Raw genomic sequence first — 18,203 nt, forward strand, 5'->3', positions numbered from 1 at the left:
GTTCAGGCTCATTCCATGTCTCTCATCCTCCGTGGGCCACCAGCCACTGGGTGCATGCTCAGGCTCTGTGCTCTGCCTCATGGTCACCATGGCATGAAACCAAACTGGGCAAGCAGCCTCTTGCTGCTCACTTCACATTTTCAAATGTCCATTGGCCAAAGCTGCTCACATGGCCAACCCCCAAATCATGAGGTGGGGAAGTTCACTCCACCCACTGCAGCTCTGGCAAAGATGTGGATATATAACACTGCTGCAGGAGAGTGAAGAATTGGGACCCTAATTCACCCTGCCACAGTTGAGGAAGACCAGAATAGCCCAGGGAATACAAGAAGGTGCTACATACCAAGGTGTGGCCAGTCCACTTCTATGTGCTCCTTAGCAAATCTGCCTGGTGGCATTGGCATCACTAGCCAGCTCAGACTTTAAGGACACCCAGGTCAGGTGTGGAGTGATGAGACACTTGGAGCCTCCCCGATGGGAGACAGCTTCAGCTTGTCAAGACCATCCCACTGTGTCTTCATTCTTCTGGCAGCCTTTGTATCACTATGCGGAGCCTGGGAATGAAGCCAACATGAAGTGCAAAACTGAGCAGTTATAAGAAACCAGGTCCTGACACATCAGCAGAGCATCTAGATACAGCCTTGCCTGAAACCAGGACTTCTCAGTTATATGAATCAATATATTCCTCTTTTGTCTAAACCAATGTTTGAATTGGGTTTTCTGTTCCTTGCAATGGCAAGAGTGGTCTGTGCTTAACTCAAGAACTAACCTACCCGGGGGATCCCACGGAACAGAGAGGGTGGCAGGTACTTCCCAGGTGCAGTGTGGAATAGAGCCTTACCACTCAAAGTGTGGTTCTTGGATCAGCAGCGTTAGCATCACTTAGGGACTTGTTAGAGATGCAGAATCTTGGGCCCCTCCCCAGACCTGCAGCATCAAAATCTTCATTTTAATACCTTTTAATGAGAACTCCAGGTGATTCACGTGCACATTAAAAATGGAGAAGCATTTGTATGGAGGAGCGGACAAGCCTTTCCACCTCCCTGGGCCCTCCTTTGTGACTGGGTGCAGTTTAGCAATTGACTGGAGTTGGAGACCAGAATTCAAATCCTGGCTTTGCTACTTATATGTTGAGGGGCAACAAGCAGGTATGTTTTAAATATCTCTGAGCCTCAGTTTTCTCTTCTGGAGAACGGATAATAACAGTAGCTACCTCCCAGGGCTTTTGAAAGGAGTCGGTGTATTTAACTCTCAGCAAGTGCTGGGCACACTGCTAGGCAATGACGAAGAGCTCAAAATGTGCTGGGTGTGGTTATTTCCACAACTCTACAGTGGAGCTGTTTTATGTTCAACCCACCTAATAACTTTTGATAGTTGAATAGCAGATGAGAAAACATTTCTGGAATGTATAAACTGATGGAAAAGTAGTGATTTTTCTAAATCTTAAAAGAAGATAATTCACAAGTGCTATTTCATCTGTATGTGATTAATAGTTGGTTGGTTTTGACCTGTACCTTTGGGCAAAGGTATGAGCAGGTGAAGAGGTAAGGAGAGGTCAGCAGGAGGGGCAGTGCCCTGAGCTAAGAGTCAAAGTGGTAAAAGGACCCATGTCTTCCAGAGAGAGGGAGAATCAGAGCATTTGCACAGGGAGTCCTGGATGGAGACAGACCCCAGAGAGCCCTGGACAGTAGGCAAGGATGTTGGGCTTCATCCAGCAGGCACTGGAAATGAAGCTAATCATAGTGACACTGGTTTCTCTGTGGCCCTTTGACTTGCTGGATTACAAGTCTGTTTCTCCAACTGTGTGACTTCCAAGTTGTATAAACCTCAGAAGAGCTTGAAGTGAAGCTCCTTGAAGAGGCCTGACACAGCCCAGCCCTACTGCAAGGGAACACAGGGTATAGTGGCCTGGAAGCTGGTGAAGGCCCTGAAGAGGGGAGGCCTGCTGCCTGGGAGGCAGCTGGCCTCTTTTGATTAACACTGCCCAGCTGCTGGCTTGGTCCATGGCCTGGGGTTTTCTGTTATTGATTTCGTGTGGGGTTGAGAGATGGGCCACCAGCCCACCTGAGACTGTGAGCTCAGAGAGGAGTGGGATAGAAAGAGGCCCTAGCAGGGCACTGCCCAGGATCCAGGATGAAATCTGCCACAGTCTTGGAGAGGACACATGGATCCTCTGCTCAAAATAATCCCTAGTGTCTTCGATTCCACTCCAGGGATCCACCCCAGGGGAGATGGGTTTTGGGATCTGTTGGGGGTGGGGGGTTAAGTCACAATACTTAGAATTTACTAAGTACTCTCAGTGCTCACAATCAATCTGTGGGGTAGCTGTGATGAAGACATTGAGACTGAGATGTTGAGAAACTCTCCCCAAACCAGCCTCAGGCATGGGGAGGCATCATATGTGATGAAGAGAATGGACCAGAAGTCAGGCAGAACTGGGTTCTGATCCGCCCTCTTATTGTCTGTTTCATCGCTTGCTCCGTGAGATCATGGGCAAATCACTTCACTTCTTTGTGCATTGATTTCCCCATCAAAAAAGTAGGCATGAATATGCCCATTTTGCAGGACTGGTGTTAAACTTATCCATGGTAGCACAATTACAGAACATTGTGCGGTAGATGGGACAGAGTAAGGAGGTGAATTTGGCTAAGAATTATTCAGAATCCAATGGTCTAGGGGATTAGAACATGGACAGGGTGGTGAATTCAGGAAAGGCCTCTCTGAGCAGGTGACACTTCAATTGTGGCAAAAAGGAGGCAGCAGTATGGGAGAAAGGATTCATTATGGGACTTCATTGTCTTATGATGGGAGAAACCAGGGCAGTGAAGTTTGGAATGGGAAGGGTGAATTGGAGGGTCAGAGAAAGAGCCAATTACAGTCCTGAATCCCCCGCATAGGTGAATAAGTTGGAGCAGTAGGGACCTCCAAGAAATCAAGTGCATCCATCCAGCAAGGTGAGGCTGTGAGGGGAGCTCATGGAGAGGGCTCTGGGGTGCTGTTGTCTCTGTGTATCTGCCACCTCTCTGGGCACACAGCCACCCATCTGGAGGTGGGCCTGGGGTAGCTCTTGGTCAGCTGTGTGTCAGCAGTTGGGAAGATAAGCTAGACACAGAGCAGAGGAGAGTAAGGACAAGCTGCAAGGCTCCAGGTATCTTATGTTTGCCCAGCAGCATATGTGACTGCCATGATCTTTCATGAATAATGGCTGATGCTTCACTTCCTTCTTCCAAATCCTGTGCTGGTTCCCACTTTGGCCAACTCTATCTGAGAACCATACAATAGGGAGATTCTGGGAGATGTGGTTCCAGCTTATCCAAGTTAATAGGACACTCCATTCTGACGCTGGTATACTAGCTACTAAGATAGAGAAAATGTGGAGAGGAGCAAGTTTGGGATGGGAAATATTAGGAGTTCTTTCATGGATGTGTTTAATTGGAGATGCCCATTTAAGATGGCCCTCAATGATCCTTGCATCCTGCTGTTCATGCCCTGTGTGGTCTTCTCCCCTTGAGGTGGGCTGGATTTAGTGACTCACTTCTAGCAAACAGAATTGGGCAAAGGTGGTGGAATGTCACTTCCGAGATCAAGTTACAAAAAGACCATTGCTTCTGCCTTGGGTTCTCTTCCTTGTCCTCTTGCTCACTTTCTCCGAAACAAGGCAGCTGCCATATTGTGAGTCTACAGAGAGACTCCCATGGAACAGCCATGCAAGTGAGCTTGGAAGTGGAGCCTCCCCCATCACACCTTCTGATGAGACTACAGCCCCAGCTGGCAGCTTAGAACCTCAGCCAGAGGCACCCAGATAAATGGCATCCAGATTCCTGACTCACAGAAACTGCCAGATAACACATGTTTATTGTTTTAAACTGCTACATTTGGGGGTGGCTTGTTATGCAGCCATAGATAACTATAGACACCCAAAGTGGATATTTATGCTTGAAGCTTAAGGGAGAGGTCAAGGGTGGGTGTGTTTGTTTAGGAACCATTAGTGTTTGATGGCATTTAGAGCCAAGGAACTGAATAAAGTTAGGTAGAAACAATAGCCAGAGAAGAGCTGAGGTCTGAGGAATGAGCCTTGGGGCTTCCCACCATTTGTCGGTCCTGCGAAGGTGAGAGATTCAGCAAAGCCAGCGGACACCCAAGTGGCTCAAGTGGAAGGAGGAAAAGCAGGAGGGTGTAGTGTGTCTGGAGTCAAGAGAAGGTCATGTGTCAAGGAGCAGGGGACACTCAGGTGCTACTGCAGGTCAGTCAAGGGGAAGACCAAGAAGCAGTCAAAGCTCCCGTGGATTTGGTTGGTGACCTGGACAAGGCAAGGCAGTTTGAGTGGGGTTAGAGTCCATATGGAGAGGCCTGAGGAAGATGGGGGACATTCCGGTCCCGGCCATATAGAAGGAGGCCTGCCCAGAGAAATAGGGACCTCCCCTTCCAGTTCCACTGTAACTGTGTTGGCTTCCCTGTGTGGTTCTTGGCTTAGGGAGATAGTGGGCAAAAGAAGATGGTAGAGGTTGGGCAGGATGGAGGGTGGCTCTGAGGAACAGGAGCAAGTTTGGTGGCAGAGCCAGCAAGCTAAAGTGCAGGTGTTCGATCGTTAAGAGCATTTCTTTGTATGGCCTGAGCTAGAAATCCGAGTGAAAGTCAGTCACTTGACAAACCCTTACTGTGTGCAGAGACTCTGCCAGACAGGCGCGATCTGTCATCCAGTTAGACATTGTCCCAGGAGGTACGTCCTGTGCTACAGGAGGGTAAGGGAAGGAGGGCCTGGAGCATGCAGGGGGCGTTGGGGGAGGGGGGAGGTGGGCAGCGAATGAAGACTTCCTGGAGGAGGTGGCCTTAAGCGGAGGCTTAGAGACTGCTCTTGAAGTCTACCCTTAAAGCCTGGGAAGATTTTTCCAGGTCTCTTCTCTTGCCTCCCCTCTAATCTACCTGCTTGCCCTCTTTTTACAGCTCATGCCCCTGCCCCCATCTCTCTCTTTTTCTCCCTCCTCCTTCCCTGGCCCAGGATGAAAGGCTTTCATGGCCTCCCAGCTGATGAATTATGCATGCCATTCAGCGGGTGTGCCTGGCATCCAATTAGGGCCTTGGCCAGGTTGATAATATAGATTAAAATGTAATTCATTGAGGTTGACATTTAAGCCCCAGTGTGAGTGGTAGGAAAGAGAAGCAGTGCTTCCCCAGAACCTTGTGTTTTGGGTGGGGGATGGGGAGGCGCTCAGGGACCTGCACTTGCTTAACCAAAGCCAGCTAAGAGTCCAGGCAGCCTGGGGGCTGGGCCTTCTGATGCACCACCACACCGGGGAAGGGCTCAGGGCAGGCTTTGAGCCAAAATAAGCTTTTTTTTTAACTTGGAAATAATTTGAGATTTACACAAGAGTTGTGATGATAGTACAGAGAGTTCCCATATATCCTTCACGGCGCTCTCCCTGATGTTACCATCTTATGTAACCATGGTACAATGATCAAAATTAAGAAATTAACATGGATACGATACCATTAACTGAGCTACTGATGTTTCTTCAGATTTCACCCAGTTCCCACTAACGTCCTTTTTCAGTTCCAGGATCCAATACAGGATCCCACAGGTCAATGCAGGCTTTGGTAATTGCATCTCAGCAGGGACAGCAGTCCCTCTCCACGTGCCAGCCCAGTGGTTCACAAACTTCCAAGTCCAGGGAGTTACAGGGGATTTTGTTTAAAAGGCACATTCTTGGGGCCCCTGGGCGGCTCAGTTGGTTAAGCGTCTGCCTTTGGCTCGGGTCATGATCCTGGGGTCCTGGGATTGAGACCCACAATGGGCACCCCGCTCAGTGGGGAGTTTGTTTCTCCCTCTCCCTCTCCCCTCCACCCCCACTCATGCTTGCTCTCTCTAGAATTCTCTGTTCTCTTTCAAATAAATAAAATCTTTAAACATAAAAAATAAATAAAAGGCACATTCTTCCCTAGACGTGATTCTTTAAATCTTGTGGAGAGCCCTGCCATCTATATTTTTTAACAAGCACCCCAGACTAATGGAGAGTTGCTGGCCCTGACCAGCACTCCAAGCAAAGTTGGGTTGGTTCCTAGTTCCTTGGGCAACCCAAGTGTCAACCTGCAGATTTCCCTCATCCCCCGACTCAGCCTTAGGACAGAGCAGGGCCACCCCCACCCAGACCCTGGGGGGGAGGAGGTCTAAAATGCCAGCCAGGGCAAAACCCCAGGCAAATCTTATGGGAGAGGAGAAGAAAGAACATTTATCTGCCAGTCTCAGATATACACACTTTTCTCATTTAATCCACAACATAACTCCTATAACTAGACACTATTTTTCTCATTTTATAGATGAGGAAACCGAACAATTGTGATACTAAGTCTAAGGTGGCCAAATTGTAGCAAATAAAAATACAGGAGGCCCAGTTACATTTGAACCTCAGACAATGCAATACTGGGGTTACACTTATATTTTTAAAAGTTGTAGTTCATCTGAAATTCAAATGTAACCAGGCCTCCTGTATTTTATCTTGCAGCCCTATTAAGTGATAGCCTTTGGTTACAGAGCTGGTTAGTGGGCCTCAACTTGGGTCTGGCTTCAATGTGTGTGACCTACGGCACCCTATGCTTACCTGTTTAGTGCCTGTCTCACCTGTCAGACCACAAGCAACAGGATGTGGGGACCATATGTATTTGTCCCCTGCTGTATCTCCAGGGCTTGGCACAGTGTAGCAGTAGGTGCTTAATAATTTGTCAAATACATGAATGGCTAAATGCCTGCACGAATAGAATCTCTACTCTCTTTGTACCAAAGAAAGGGCGATTGCAGATGATGGTGACTGACAGAAAGCTAAGCTGGTGACGTGTCATGTGGTCAGCTTGCTGAGAGAAGTACAGGAAGGGCACCTGGGTGGCTCAGTTGGTTGAGTGTCCAACTCTTGGTTTTGGCTTGGGTCATGATCTCAGGGTTATGGGATCGAGCCCCGCATTGGGCTCTGTGCTCAACATGGAGTCTGCTTGTCCCTCTTCCTCTGCTCCTCTCCCTGCTTTCTCTCTATGTCTAAAATGAATGAATGAAATCTTAAAAAACAAGCGAAAAGAAGTGCAGAAGAGGAGTTAGAGGGTCCAAGGCCTCATGCCCACACCTGGAACCCCAGCTCTTGCAACCTGAACAAGGACAAAGAGCGAGCTCTTCTCATCTCAAGCTCTCAGGGCCTCTGCTTTCCCAACAGGGAAATGAGATTGGGTCCCTTCCAGTTCTAGGCTTCTATGATTCTATGATTTTTGCTTCCTAACCCCACCCTCCTGTGTAGATTAAAAAAAAAAAAATGTGGCCAGATAAGAGGATGTGCTGCCAACTATATTTAATTCCCAGCTCATTATTTCTTCTCTCTCCTCTTCTTCCTCTCCTTCCTCCTCCTCCACGACAATTTTCTAAGCCCCTCTCAGTGCCTGGCCTTGGGTTCCTTTCCTCGAATGCTCCCTTCCACCCTGTCAGACGAAATCAGAAGCCCAGAGAGACCCAGCACAGCACAGTTCCTCATATTCAAGGAAGACATTGGGAGTGCATTGTATCTTTTAAAATAGACCCGTTGTCGTCGGCATGTATTTTTAGCTGTGGGAGAGATTGGCATGCTCTCAGTGCCACCATCTGCCAAAGGCGGTTGCTAGGCAACTGACACTGACGACAGCAAGGGGATGACTTCATGGAGGATCTGGGGACCCTGGTGGCCCCATCCCTCTCCACTGTCTAATTCCTGCCTGCCAACAGCCAGGCCCCAGGGAATATGCACTCCTTGCCTTCGGGGAGAAGCTAGGGAGCTGGTTCAAGGCCTGGGGGCTGAGTGCAGGGGATGCTAGACCCTGGGCCATCACTGCCACCATGATTGGTAGATTTCCTAGTTAGAAATTTAGATGCTATTTGAGTTAGGGCTGGGATCTGGATGCAGTGAGTCCAGAGGATACATATCCCTCTTCCCAGCAGCCCCCGCTGAGTCAGAGCAGGAGCTGTTTGGAGGTTGTCAGCCCAGAGCAGCATTCATAGACGAAGTAGCCAACTGGTGGACAGAAGCCCCAGGTTTTTGCTCTCTGGGTGATTTGCGATGAGTCCCTGCCCTTCTCTGGCCCCCAATTTTGTTACTTTCAAAGTGAGGATATTGAACCAGATTATAATTCATATACAGGGATAAAAAGCAGAACAACCACAGAGCAGAAAAACCCACAGGTCAGATGTGGGTTCGGAACCCGACTTTGCCCCTTATGGCTCATGTGTGACTTAGGTAAGATGCTGAACTTCTCGGTCCCATCTCAGTCTTGGAACAGCAGCTGTAATGGTCTCATTCTGTGTTGTGGGCATCCAGCAAGGCAGGACACTGAAGGTATGCCACAGGGCACCTTCACTCTGGGGCCCAGTAAATGGGGAGGGCGATTCCATTTCCGCAGCTGAGACTGTACAGTGTCCTCCACCATAATTTCCTCTCATCCGTATTAATACTTCATGCTGGGCACATTTCCAGCCTCCCTTGCAGCTAAGTTCCCCACAAGGACACGTGAAAGCAAGGGATGGCTGCAATTTCTGCCTCACTCCCTTAGAAGATATCCTTCCTCCTTTCCTTTCTGGAAGCCAGGGCATGGAGAGGAGCAGGACGATCTGCTTGGGGTAGGGGAGCCAGGCAGAGCGATAAGATGAAGGGAGCCTGGGTCCCCGTTCTAAGAAGAAGACTGCGTGCCTGTGGCTTGTTGTGGGGAGGGCAAGAGTGCTGGCAGGTGAGTGTGGGGGGGTGACCAAAGGAAGGGAAGGCAGCCAATAAAGGCCAGCCACCACAGCGGTTGACAAGAGCTTAATTCCTTGGGGAAGCTCTGCAGAATAGAGCAGAACACGAGCTACAGAGCTAGCCTAGGATGAGGGAACTGGGCCATGCTTACTCCGACACCCATGGGTCCCTGGGGACCGTCAGTCCCTAGGCATTCCAGTCTTCCGTATGCTCGTGGGCAGAGTGGACGCCAGCAGCCGGAGGGCAGCCCCCCACCAGAGGTGCAGGTGCCGGCCATCAGAAGCCAGGCTGGTGGGCACGCACATGGTAAGGGCATCGGAGTGGATGTGCGCACAGCAATTGCAACAGCAACTATGGTTCTGCAGAAAGAGAAATAAACTTCTGTGTTCTTCAGGCCATATACTGAGGATGTTTTTGCAGCTCAACTTTTACCCTAACCAATTCAATTTCCAAATGCTATGCATATTAGGAAGTCTCGGTTTTATGTAATCCCTCCAAGCTCCTAGACTCCATGCGACATTCATAGAGGTTACATCATGGTTGGGAAAACAAGGTTAATGCTAAGGAGCAGAAGTGTCTCAACAGAGCATGCTCCACGTGGCACTGCTGGGGCTTGGAGAGTAAATGACGTAGGCCCTCAGAGAAGGGCGGGTGAGTGTGGAACAGCAGTCGGAAGAGTCTTCTTGGCAGAGGTGAACTGAAGCTGAGCTTTATCTGCTGGAGAGGACTGGGAAGGATGGGGTGGAGGACATCCTTGCTGAGCCATGGGCAGCTCCCCTGTGAGGTGTGGGGCAAGCAGGTGCCTGGCTCATATCACTGCACTGTGGTCTCAGGCTCGTGGCTGCTGGATCTAACTGCATTGTGCATGTAAGGAGTGGGCCGCAGGATGCCTCTTAACCGGGAGACACTTGGTGGCGTGAGTCCAGCCACAGGGCACATCGCCCTTGTTCCCTGTGTTCTAAGGTGGGGACACTGGTGCCCCTCATTGCACCCTTGATGCCACTGATGTCTAAGTGGCACGTCAGGGGTCCCTGAGACCCAGCAATGAGGATGCAGGGGTGAGTGTCCTATGGTGCCCTGGGGCTGGATGACCAGCCTGGCCTGGCACTAAGGTTGGCAACGCGTCCAACAGTCTCAACACAGAGTGAACACTCAAACAGTCTTGGAAGGCAAAGCTTGGGGTACCTCATCTGGTCTAGCCTCCACATTTTAAGGATGGGATGGCACTGAACCCAGAGAAGGGAATGAACTCCCAAGGTCAGCAGAGGAACCCGAATCCAGATTTCTTCACTCCCTGGGAGGTGGGTACAGCTGACATAGAAAGAAGCTGGCCTGCAAGCCTCACATCTGCTACCAGCCACCTGAGGCCATTTGCTCTACCTCTAGGCCCCTTTTATTTATTCATGGAAGCTCAGAACTAGAACAGAACTCAAGAGATGATCAGATCGGTTCCTTTGGCTCCAGGCATGTGTGCATCCTCAGCCCACGGCTGCTGGCTTGAGGTTGCCTTTCCCAGTCCTGCAGATACCCAAAGCTCTTCTCTGCCACCTCTACCACACTGGTCTGCCAGTTCTTCCTGGTGTCTTACCACAGTCATTCCTGCTTTAGTTTTGGTTTTATTTTAGCCTCTAGGCATGGGTTGGTTTTGGTCATGATTGTGAGGAGTGGGTTAAAATCATTAAATCTACATCACCCTCATTCTCTATCTTATTTCTATGGGAAAGGGGGCATAGGGAAAACTCCAGCTCTCCACCCCTACCCCCACAGATTGAGGACAAATAGAAAAGAATGTGGCAGTCCACCCAGGCTCCCTGGGACCCAGTCATCCCCAAGACTGGGAGGAGGGGTGGAGGGCAGTGTCTCTCAGGGGCCAGTGGGCTGTACTTCTTGACCCAAACCCAGGTAACCGAAAATCACCCTTGCCAGCTTGTCGCAATTCCCACCACCTCTCTCCACAACTTGTGTCTGAAAATATGGAGCATTTTCCCTCTGTTCTAAATTTTCTTTGCGTTTTGTTCTCTTTGGGAAAATATGAGCAGCTTTCTTTGTTCTCTTTGGGAAATATGCATGGAATGGAAAGAAAGGAAGAACGGCTGCAGCCTTAAGCACAGAGGGGAGAAGGGGGGGGATCCCTTTATAGCTAGAGCTAATTCCCTATGCCCAGTGCAGTTGGGGAAGTAGAGAGGCTTCCATGGGGCACCCTGTCTCTGGAGAATCAGACCTACAGGACACGGTATTTATGGCCAAAACAAGACATAGGATGGATTAAACTAGAGGGTGGGGTGGGGTCAGGGCCCATCTGAATATCCCAGAAGCAAGAAAGGGAAGCTCAGTGGGGACTATAGGAGCTAGAGAGGGCACGATGAACAAGAAATGTTCATGGGATGCTTACCATAGGATTCGGGCAGGATGAGCCAAAAAACAGGAACAAGATGCTCAAGCGTTCAGGGGGACAGTGAAGAAAGCAGGGGCCCCGTGCTGTGAAGGAGTAGTAGGATGGAGCAGGAGTTTAGCTAATTCCAGGGGTGCAGGGGGGACTGCTGAGGGAGGGAGCAAATTAGCAAAGAACCAGACAGGGCAAGGGAAGGAGAGGCCAGTTATCCAATGCCAAGGCCAGACAGGAGGCCGGACTGTGATGGCCTGGGACGTCTTCATGGGCTAGGAATATTCATGTCCACATCCCAGGAGCTTTCTGGGGTGAGTGGGGATGGAGGAACTGAGTGAGTGGGGGCAGAAGGAGGGAAGATAGACATTTCCTTATGGATTGTGATGTGTCTCGAATCCCAGCAGGCCTGGGGATGTCCTCACAAGTCCTGCACAGCACATGCATGATGGGCAGTGACAGGGGCTAGGATGGCAAGGGGGCCTTGTTCTGCCAAGTTGAGCTCATCTCTCTCCACCCTGCTACAAGAATCCCTGGGATGAGCGAGCTGGCCTTGCCATATCCAGGAGGAGTATCTTTGTCAAAGCTGTGGGGGGCTCCCCACAGATGTGGAATCACTTTGTGCTCAGTCTAAAACTCTTCTGTCTGCTGCAGTTTCATTCTGGAACAGGAGAATGAAAATCTCCATTCCTTCCCATAGCATTTGAAGCTCTCAATACCTTGGCTTGGCCTCATTTCTCATTACTGTCCCATCATCATCATCATCATCATCATCACCATCATCACCATCATCACCATCACCATCATCATCATGATGTTAATAACAAAATTAAAATTAACTAGCTTTTATTGAGTATCTATATGTGCTGGGAACTCTTCTAAGCACTAAACATAGAGTTACATTTAATCTTTATGACAACCCAATGGGTAAGAACTAGTCTCCATCTCACAAATCACAAAAGAGGCAGCAAAGGCACAGAGAAAGGAACTGGTCCAAGGTCTCTAAGCCAGCATGTGGCAGGACAGTGGGTATATCAGACACCAGAACTTCTTGTGTATCATGCACACTCATGCCCCAGCCTTTTCCCAGGTTGTCCCCCGACTCCTGGACTGCCTTCCCACTTCTCATCCACCTGATGGACAGCCACACAAAACCTAGCCTGCAAGACCTAGCTTACAAGTCACCTCTTCTGCAAAGTCTTCCCCAGCCCTCTGGTGAACAACTTTCTCTGAGCTCCCTCAGCACACCCTGATTATGGTATTGATCACATCATGCTGCTGGGTTTTGTTCATGTGCTTGTTACTTCCCTCAGAGGAAGAAACCACTCTTCATATTTTTGCATTTTGTAAGTAAACATTTCATTGACATATAAAGGAACTGCATTTTTCATCAAGTTCATGCCTTCCCTCTCCCATCCCTGCCAAGGTCTGGTGTAGAGCAGAGCTGTAATAAATATTCATTGAATGGAGATGTCTTTCTGCCCCACTCAGCTCCTTTCCTGACCACCCTGTTCCCAACTCTTTGCTGTGTGGGAGAATCCAGACATCTTGTACAGCTGCAGCTCAGTGTGGCCCATGTTGGCTGGGATTCAAGGAGTAATTGCAGACAAATAAGTATTATTACAACCCGCATCAATCAACATCCCTCTCCTCAAATGCTCTCACCAGGAAACAGGGGATCTCCGTAAGACGCTTTCTTGTTTAAGCTTAAGTATCTTTCTGGTGCCCAGGGAGTGTGTGATACTTGGAGGGTATCTGTGATACTGACCATCTGCAACTGAGTCTGTAGAACATATTGCCTGTATTATTTGAGATTCCAGGCCCCTAGAGGCAGACAGACTTGAATTCAAATCCTGCCAGTCACTGTATCTGTGAACTTCACAAGGGGCTTAACTTCTCTGAGTTTCATTGTTCTTATAGGTAACATGGAGTCAATGTGTTACAATGACTAAATGAGATCATGCAGTTAAAAAGCATCAGAAGATTTCCCAGGCGATTAATAAATAAAAACTTTCCTTTCCTCCCACTTCTTAATTAATCATTGCATTCTTCATTCTTTATTGGACGTATGTTTTGTAATCACAAGGGCTTTGTGTCAGCAGCTAGATGTTAAGTTCCAACCATATCTGTGTTCCAAACCTCACACAGCACAGAGTAACCAGTGTAGAGAAGCTTTCCTGGAGAAATAGGAGCTTGATCTGGGCATGGGAGGAAGAATCATGTTTAAAATAAAATTTATAGATCTTTTGTGGGGTGCTAGGGTATTCTGGAGAAAAGCAAAACAGAGAATTAGAAGACCCAACCACAAAACTCCTCTCACGTGACACCACCACATTCGGAACCATCCATGATTTGTATGCAGAGGAAGTTGCCTATGTGGTGGAAGCCTGGAAGATGGGCCTGGGGGCACCATGCTGCAGGAAGAAGAACTTGTCCTGGACCACTGGCTCATCTAGCCATCTGTTTTGAAAAAAAAAAAAAAAGTGTCTAAAAATTAACATTCAAGTGGCCAAGTGGCTGTTTGCCTGGATGGTGCTTGGGTGTGGTAGAATTTAGCTTCTTTTTGCCAATCTGTTCAATTCAATTTAATAAAATACCCTGATACTCTCTTTGGGTCAGACATAGTGGTAAGATTTGGGGATCCAGGAAAGACAACTTGCCTTCAAGAGTGGTCTATGGGAAGGTATGAACTAGAAACATGAGTGCTGAATTCTGCCTGGGGGCAAGGGGACACCTGACCTCAGATTTGAAGGATGAGTGATCTGTTGCCATTATTATGTGCCAGGTGAGTGTTTTCAGTTCATCAGTCAAAAAACAGGGTCATGTAGTGCTTGAGAGCAGTCACACAAACCTGGGTTCAATCCTAAGTCTGTCATTTATTAGCTGTGTTACTATAGGCAATTCACTGATTTTTTTCTGAGCCTCTGTTCCCTTTCTGTATAATAAGAATAGTGATAAATACTCCTACTTGAAATGGTTTTTGTGAAGATTAATAGAGGCAATGCATACAACACACTTACACAGTGCCTGTGTAATCACCCAATAGCTGCTGGTGGTGATGGTGGTAGTGATTTTACCCTGAGAAGCTGAGGAATGGAGGACCAGAATCTCAAAGTGAATGTACAGTTGGTGCTTTATGCTCTGTTTTCTCTTGGACTTCTGATATTTTCTATGAAGCTCATAAATTCTCTTCCCCCTCTGCCATCAAGAACTGGCTGGCTCTACCACAATTCAGTTCAGATCTTCCATCATCCCAGTGCTCATCCTTGGCAGGTATAGTAAGAAGGAGAGTCACAGAGAACAAACACAAGCACAGACAGATTTGATTGTTCACTTGTACTTTGGTCCAAATTCCGATGAAGCCACAGTGAGTTGGACTGGACTCTCATGAGCAAGTCCTTCATCTCCACAGAGAAACTAAAGTCCAGAAGCCTCCTATTCCTCAGTTTTTTATGTCCCTCAGTTTCAGCCATGATAGGTTTCTCTCTGGGGTGACCAAGTGTAGTCTGGGTTCCTTATGTAGCAGGGGCTATGTTGTTCAAATCATCTCACTATAAGTATAGACTTTTTCAATTTCCTTATATTTTTCTGTCAGTTCACTCATTGTTTTCTCCCTTATTTTTCTGTCAGGTTATGCTTTATATATTTTGAAGCTTGTTAATGGGTGTCTACAAGTTCTTGATTGCATTAAATTCTTAGTGGAATTTTTTTTAGTCATAGTGTCCATCCTTATCCTTATTCATGCTTTTCAACTTAAATTCCATTTTGTCTGATTTCAGTATTGTGAGATATATTTCTCTATCTTTTCATTTTCAACCCTCTTCTTATTTTGTTTCAGGTGTGTTTTTTGTAAACTACATATAGTAGATTTAAGTTCAATCTGGTGACCTCCAACTTTTTTTAATTGCATGTATTTGACATATAATGGGTAAATTTAAGGTGTACAATGTATTAATTTGAAACATTTATATATTGTAATATGATTGTCATAGCAATATGTAGCACCTCTATCATGTTACATAATTATCTTTCCTTTTTAGTGGTTGGGATAATTAAGTTTTAGTCTCTTAGCAAGTTTGTTAATTGCAGTACAATATTGTTGTCTCCATTCATTATACTATGAATTAGATCTCTATAGCCTTTTTATTATTCACTGCAAGTTTGTACCCTTAAACAACATCAGTCTTATCCTCCAACCCCCCATCCCCTGGCAACCACCATTTTGCTCTCTGGTTTTTTGGTTTTTTTTAAGATTTTTATTTATTTATTTGGGAGCGAGCAAGCTAGAGAGAGAGAGGGAAAGAGCAGGGGGGAGGAGCAGAGGAAGAGGGAGAAGCAGACTTGCCTCTGAGCAGGGTGCCCAACACGGGGCTTGATCCCAGGACCTTGGGATCATGACCTGAGCTGAAGGCAGACGCTTAACCAACTGAGCCACCCAGGCACCCCTTGCTCTCTGTTTTTTTATAAGTTTGACTTTTTTAGATTCCACAAATAAGTGATATCATACAGCATTTGTCTTTCTCTGCCTGACTTAAGTCACTTAGCATATAATGTCTCAAGGTCCATCCATGTTGTTGCAAATGGCAAGATATCCTCCTCTCTCATGGCTGAATAATATTCCACTGTAATGTGTATGCAGGCGTATATGTCACTAACATTTTTTAATGAACTCCAATTTTTAATAAGTGGGTTTAAACCATTTATGTCTATTGTAATTACCAATTACTAATATAATTACCATTATATTTGGCTTTATTTTTACAATCTTGTTATTTCCTACTTTACCTGCTTTCCTTTTTTCTTCTTTTACTGCCTTTTGTTTGTTGATGATTTTTTGTTTTCTCCTTTTTCCTTCCTCTGCTAGGATAAATTCTCTTGTTTCTCGGCTACCTTTTCATGATATTGTTTTGTTGAGTTCACATTTTTTGGTGAGAGATTTCATTTTCTTTTTCTCTCTGTGCTAATTACCCCCAATCCTGTGTGTGTGTGCGGGTGTGTGTTGCTTCCATTCAGCTCTCTTGGCCTTCAGATTCAGGTCTTATGTTTGTGTGTGTGTGTGTGTGTGTGTGTGTGGTTTTATTCTATATGAATATTACAAACTAAGTGATTGAGCCAGTAAATCACTTAGAAAAATCCATGTTGCCAGGGTTTCTGTGCCTGTCCAGACCCATTTCAGACAAATAGCTTACAGTGGGCCACAGCCCCAGGCAGGAAGAATAGCTTTCCCTAGCTCAGATACAGGACTGGGAGCCTGGCTGTGGCCTCTACCTTGCATGAGGAGTTCCTTGCCCCTCTTAGTCTTCAGGAGTTGAACTTGCTGCTTGTTTCAGGTTGGGGAGTACAGCAGGTCTGCAACTTCTCTGCATAACTTTATTTTCTCTCTCTCTTTCTCTGCATACCTTTAAAATAGGTCCAACTTAGGGATCTGCATTCAAAGGGGTCTTGATTAAGACTGATGACTAGAAGGAATAAAATGGCCTTCCCCCAGGCTGACCTTTTGTCAGAACTGTGAAAGAAGCAGAGTTAGTCTTTGTTTCTTCCTCTTTCTTACATCTTTCTCTCATCTTTCCCCTCTCATTTCCCCTCCCCTTTCACTACTTTTTTTTTTTTTTTAAGATTTTATTTATTTATTTGAGACAGAGAGAATGAGAGACAGAGAGCATGAGAGGGGGGAGGGTCAGAGGGAGAAGCAGACTCCCTGCCGAGCAGGGAACCCGATGCGGGACTCGATCCTGGGACTCCAGGATCATGACCTGAGCCGAAGGCAGTCGCTTAACCAACTGAGCCACCCAGGCACCCCTTTCACTACTTCTTTATTGACCTGGACTCTTCTGGTCCAAAAATGAAAAACTCATCCCCCTCAACTGAGGGCCTTGAGCTTCAGCACCCCTCACTCTCCTCCAAGGTATTTGTGTTGTAAAGAAGAAATCACCAATAGTGACACTTCAGGTAACAGGTAGAGGTGGAAATTTTGATGATACTCTTCATGTTTTTGTATAAATGCAGGGGCATAAGGTTCTATCTGGCAGGGACCACACTTTGTATCTTCTGAGTTCCCTTCAAACTGAGCGGGGCCAAGGACTCTGACAGTTGTGGATGGTGTCTCTGATAACCTTACATCATTTTGAGTATCTTCTTGGGAAGGTTTGAATAGACAATGATTTCACAGGATGTTAGTCAGGACTGAGAGAAGAAACCATAGTGATCTCTTCTTTCATTTGCTTCATGTCTTCTATGGGCAGGTCCTTAGGAGGTCCGTCCTAATGGTCAGTGAAGAAGTTGTACCATCTCTTTCTGATTGAGGGTAGAGGACAGCTCTCCTGGGGGAGAAGCTGTCCTGGACAGAAGGCAGCATGTAAGAAAATTTCTACTGTCCATTCCATGCCCCATTGATCATAGCCTCCCCAAATGTCCAGTCACTGTTAGAAAGTGGATGTTCATGTTTCTCACTCCCTACCACTGGCTGCCCTGACCTGCCAGGTGGCATAGTTTCTGTTTCATTCTAAAGGGAGCAGAGGATGTGGAAAATCTTTGGTGGCTTTTGGCAGGCGAAGGATCAAAGCAGTGTTTAGCAGCCAAAGGCACAATCAAAAAGGCCAAGATCAAAGGGAAAGGGCTTCATTTGAGAGTGAACTCTTCTGTTCCTCATTACAGTCCATGCCAAGGCTTCTATCATTCTCTGTTGAAAGGAACAAGGATGAGGAATTTGGGCTGCGGCTGGCTGCTGGAGCCACGTGCTGACAGACAATCCTGGAACAGCTGCAGTTGAATTGTAAGCCTTAAAATTAAAATAAAATCCACTGATTTATAAGAGGGAAAGAGGGTCAACACTAGTAGGGTCAGAAAAATCATTTTCAAGAGCCCTTGGGTTGGCCTAAATCCTATGTATAAAATGGAAGGTGGAAGTGCTTGCCATGGAAACCTTCAGAGGGAAGATGAGGGAATTCAGGTCTTGGTGGGTGATTTCAGTCCTTGTTGCACCAGAGGGGAGATAATTGAGGCCCCGATAAATAGGAAATTTAGAGAGGCTATACCCGAAGCTCGATGCATTTTATAAGGGGGAGGCTTCGTCACAGAGGATG

This window comes from Mirounga angustirostris, unplaced genomic scaffold (genome assembly GCF_029215605.1).
Source record: "Mirounga angustirostris isolate CCGP_5_RB_7025 unplaced genomic scaffold, mMirAng1.0.hap1 SCAF_16, whole genome shotgun sequence".
NCBI classification, from domain to species: Eukaryota; Metazoa; Chordata; class Mammalia; order Carnivora; family Phocidae; genus Mirounga; species Mirounga angustirostris.